Raw genomic sequence first — 5141 nt, forward strand, 5'->3', positions numbered from 1 at the left:
GGCCTAAGGCTGAGGGAGGCTCAGGGACAGGACTGCTCACTGCCCACAGGGACCACACTGCCTCCCTGGGAAATGTACATAAGCTAATTGAGAAGGAAGGACACATAAGGAATGTCTTGATAGCTTAATTGGCTTGTTTATACTTGCACTGAAAGCAGAAGATGCAAATAATTCTTTGTGTGACCAATTCTTATTTTACCCTTCTTTTTTTCAGGGCAAACTCTTGTAAAGGGTGTTCCTGGGCTCTGACCTTGTCAGTTATTTACTGTGACTGCCTGTGTTTGAATTTACATTTCGCTCCTCCTGGTAATATTTCTTTGACTTACCTGTCAGATGAAAAAGCATATATCAGAGAATTTATAACTACATTTTATCTGTTCTGAATAAACACAAAACCCAGGACACTTGGCATCCTTGGCAGGAGGGTTTTTCTGAGCAGAACACTTGTGCCTGAAGGGCAGTCTGGTCTCTGTAGCACAGCACTGAGGCACATTGCTTTTCTCAACACTCACGGTTAAATCTCAGGGTGATGTCACCATAAATGTTTGTTAAGCTTTGATAAATCCCTGAAACAAGAAATCTACTTTTTTTCCACATGAGGCTCAGTGTGACAAGAAGAAAGTGCAGAGATTCCATCTGCAGTTTCCTTATGCTGATGCACAGTTGTTGAGGATGTAAGTCAAAGACTAGCTGGCAGAAAAGGACATTCAAAACACTTCTTAGCTTGGACATTGCTGGAATAATAATATAAAAATATCTAAATGAAAGGGAAAGAACAAGTCCAAGTCTAGCAGCTCTCTTTTTAAGGATCTTACACCCCTGTTATTTGGATTCCTTTCCAGGGGTCATCTGAGTGCAGGCACAGGTAATCCTTTGGAGGCAAAGAGGGTGCTCTGTGGGCTATGCTGCCATTCCAAGCCGTAGACCTTGGGCATGTAGCACAGACACAACTGTATGCTGATTTCTCATGTTTGTGTTTGCCCTGTTGTTGGCCTCACAAACTCTGTCAGTATGTCTTTGTTCCCTTATCTCAGCATCCCTCTGCTAGCAGAACCTGTCCACACCAGTTTTCATCACTACGGCTTAGCAATGACTTAGCATCTAGAATTAAGGATCAAATGTACAGTAGTCTGCTCATAAAGTATTTTCAGCTCAGGTTGTTGACCTTTTCAAACCATATTTTTAATGAGGATTATGTTTTATATTTATGATCTCCTTCTGTGAGCAGGCAGGAGGACTCTGTATGGGCTTGAACAACTTCCCACAGCAGGCAGCACAGAAAACTGGCTCCAAAGGGTGTCTGATTGCCCATTGGAGGCAACAACCACGAAGCCAGGCTTGCAAGTGGTACCTGCAAACCTCTTCCAGGTGAGCTGCCCTCCCCCAGTGCCACAGCTGCCTGTTAGACAGATGTGTCGGGCAGCTGGAGGATTTACTGGGAGGATCAAGAAAGGACAGAAGGGTGAAAGGCACTTTGTTTCCTGTCTAATCTTTATTCCCCGTCTCCCACCCCCTACAGCCCCACATCTCACAGAGTTGCCACACAGCCCAGGTCAGAGCTGTAGCCCATTTTCACCACACATCAGGAAGGGGAGATACAGGGGCAACAACTGTGCACATCCCTGAACAAAGGCCAAGCCTCTGCCATAGTCATTGAGACATCTTTAAGAAAGTAAATGTCCTGTTCTCTGTGTTGGACTCCCTGTTGAAGACTTCAGGGTTTTCATTGCTCTTTTAGCAAGTTCTTCCAAGGATAGTGTTTCCTATTGTACCATGCCATTTTGAGAGCTCCTGAAATGCTGAAGCAAGCACCAATTTCAGTAGAATAGTGGCATTTATGAAGTTAGTGGATAGGACTTGTGTGTGTAATGGCAGCACTTTCTTAACCAGTAGCTCCAGGCTGGGAAAGTAATTTCCAGGGAAAAAAAAATAACTAGAAATTTACTGCTTCCAGACTGGCAGCAAAAATCATTTATTGTGGGAAATCTAAGCTTGAAATAAACCCCAGTAATTTCCATCAACTCTCTCTACCACACACGTACAGAGATACATGGAAAGAACTTTCTGAATTAATTTCCTGGAATATTAAGGCATCCTGATACCAAAAGTAACTCTCCTTGCCCAGAGAGACTATTGTAGAACGTCCCACAGAAATGAATGCAGCTCTTAGCAGTTTCTGTTTTTCAAAACAGCTGGTGTGACCAAACTGAATCCAGATTTAAACAGGAGGAGGGCATTGGCAAGATACTTTCAGTAACAAGGTCTTAAATCTTAGTTTATTCTTTGTACACAAGAGCTCCCATATGCAAACCTTATGGTTACACAACATGGCTTTTTATGCTTTCCCAGCCTTCTCTTAGGTATAGTAAAGGTTGATTAAATCCATTCTGAGCTCTGTTGTTATATCAGACATACCACAGTTGCATCTGTCTTCACTGTTTATAGCAATGAGTCAGGAAAGCAACATTTTAAATACTTATCCATGCTAGAAAAGACATGCTAAAAATTGCTTAGGAATAATGCTGTAAAAATGTTTCACATATATAAATAAAATTTATGAGTAAATAAAATACATACATTAAATATTAAGGCAATGTCTAATAAAGCATGTTTCTGAAGGCCTGCATTCTAGTTCCACTGCCTGTATTTAATACAAAACCATCTTTTTCCTCAGTGGGTGTGAGAGGCGAGCTGGATGCCTGGGTCTGATTGCAATCTGCCAGAAATAGAGCTATTTTTATGTGGTTAGCACAGGTTTCTTTTTTGATGAAGTTTCTGCAGGCTGAATGACACCAAATAACAGATATATGTAAGCAGAAAAACATGCAGTAAGTACAGGGAATTGGAACATTGTGTTGTCAGTGGCTAGAGAGTAAGAACTTCCCTAACGAAATATTTAGAAAAACGTGTTTGTAGCTATAAAAGCTGTAAGTGGAAAGCACCACACATGGGCTTTGTGCTGTGCAGAGAGTGCCACCCTCTGCTCCTGCAGAGTATGGAGCCTTTTTCTCCTTCCTGACTCTTCTTCTTTCACTAGTGCAATTCTCATGCAGTGAGTTACAAAATTAGCCAGCTGGACAGAAACTCTGCAAATGGCCAGTATTCCCTGGTAATTTTGTTAGGTCATCTCTTTAATTGCATTATATGCCACATTTATTTTTTTTTTCTCAGAGGAAAGATGAATAAATTTCCCTTCCCCTTTTAGGAACAAGGCCCTGAAAAAGACAATTCATATTAAGGTGTGACAGAGCTCACTTGGAGAGAAGGCAGCATGGCAGCTCCTGTATGCAGTCTAGTTGCAGGGTGAGAGAATGCTGCAGCTGGCTGTGGTTAAAGAATTTGTTGTGGTACCTTCTGATCTTTCTTCCTGAAGAATTAAAGAGTGCTCAGCAACAAGAACTCTAACAGGCTTTGGGGTAAGCCGTGGGCTCTTTCACTGCTGGAGACAGAGACTGCACTTTATACAAGTTGCCTCCTGCAAATTTACAGGAATTCCTTCCCTTAAAGGCCTCCTTTGTGATAGTGTTTGACTTTTTTTCTGGCTTTTTAAACCACGACATTCCTCTGTTGTGCTAAAAATTACATTACTGATGATAGGCATCTTTCAGTATGAAGGATTCTCTTCCAGGCAGCCTGGTTAAGGCAGCTTTGTGCCATTCTTGGGCAATAGTCTCCAAACAAGTGGCTATTCCTGTAGCTGGGCCTTGGTGCTATGTGGCAGAGTAACAAGTAAAAAAGAGATACTTTGGAGCTTTACCCAAGTATTACATTGTTCTAGAGAGATGGGATCAAAGCGAAGAAGCAAACATAGGCAAATATTCCAATTGAAGAGAAAAACTTCTTCAGTGACTCAACAATTGAGCTTTCTGTTAGTTATTGTTTTCTGGTTTTGAGTTCTCTGCAAGAGGCAAAACTCCAAGCTTTTACATTCTTAGAAGAAAATCAAAACCAGATCAATGAAGATCAAGCATTCAAGTCTTCCTCACCATATTGTTTTTGACATCTTCTGTGTAAGAGTACCCAGTAAAGGTCACTGCTAAAGATTTGGAGCACTCATTCACGCATGCAATTCTTGGGGTTTCCTCTTGTATCTCAGCAGAGCCTCACTCTCTTTCATTCAGCTCCCCTTCACACATTCAAATCCCGCATATGGTTTATGAGCTCAGTGCCAAATGTGCATGCAGCCAAGAAGGTCAAACTTCAGTTGTGGTGTTGAGCCACAGCCTGGGATTGCCATTTCATACTGGCATCTGGGTCCAGCAGCAGAACAGCAGGAGGCTGTCCCATGAATCCAGATCCACTTATCTGATACCTCTGATCATCACACTGGGAGCCTCTCTTAGATCCACGCATCTGCAGTTGAGAACAGTCCTCTCCCTGATGTAGTTTGTAAAGTAATGGTCTTTTCCAAAGAATGCCTAGAGGGCTGTGTAATGTGTGCAGGAAAACACCCAGCTGTTGGCAGTATCCAGGAGCTCGGTTTACAGGTTTGCAGTTCAAACAACAGGCTGGTATTTCGGTTTATCAACTCTCCTGACTTGTGGAACAGCCTCCTGTCTTCCTAGAGAAACAGCTCAGAGGATCATGTTCATAATAAGGATAATTTGGAAGGGTTGATAACAGAGTAATATCTGGCAAAGCGAACACTGTTTACCTTGCAATTATATTAAGGGTGGCAGTATGACGGTAGCAGCAGTGTTCATTATGAAATTATGTGCTCCGATGCACCAGCTCCCAATACCCCAAAGGACTTGTGGGATGCCCGGCTCCAGAAAGACGCTGGAAACTCGAAGGACTGATTTATGAGGAAAGGGCCATGGGGAACGCTGAAAACGAGACATTTACAGACATGTCACGGGACTTTCCTGACTCAGACCCCGTAAAAGGCAACGCTAATGCAGGAACATCAATGATGCAGATACACAAGGCTGCGAGGGGCGCACACATTCACAAAGAAAATTTAATTTTTAATTTATGCACAACTTAATTTTAATTTACGCGCGTCGCTGCCGGCCCCGGGGTCCCCACGGAGCAGCCGGTCAGACCCCCGCCCCTCAGAGAGCCGGGGCACGGTCCGGGGCGGGCACGGAGGCGGCCCGGCCCGAGAGCCGCTCCCCCTCCGTGCCTCCCTCCCCTCCGTG

This window comes from Agelaius tricolor, unplaced genomic scaffold (genome assembly GCF_023055355.1).
Source record: "Agelaius tricolor isolate 1412-34295 unplaced genomic scaffold, bAgeTri1.0.p SCAF_20, whole genome shotgun sequence".
NCBI lineage: Eukaryota > Metazoa > Chordata > Aves > Passeriformes > Icteridae > Agelaius > Agelaius tricolor.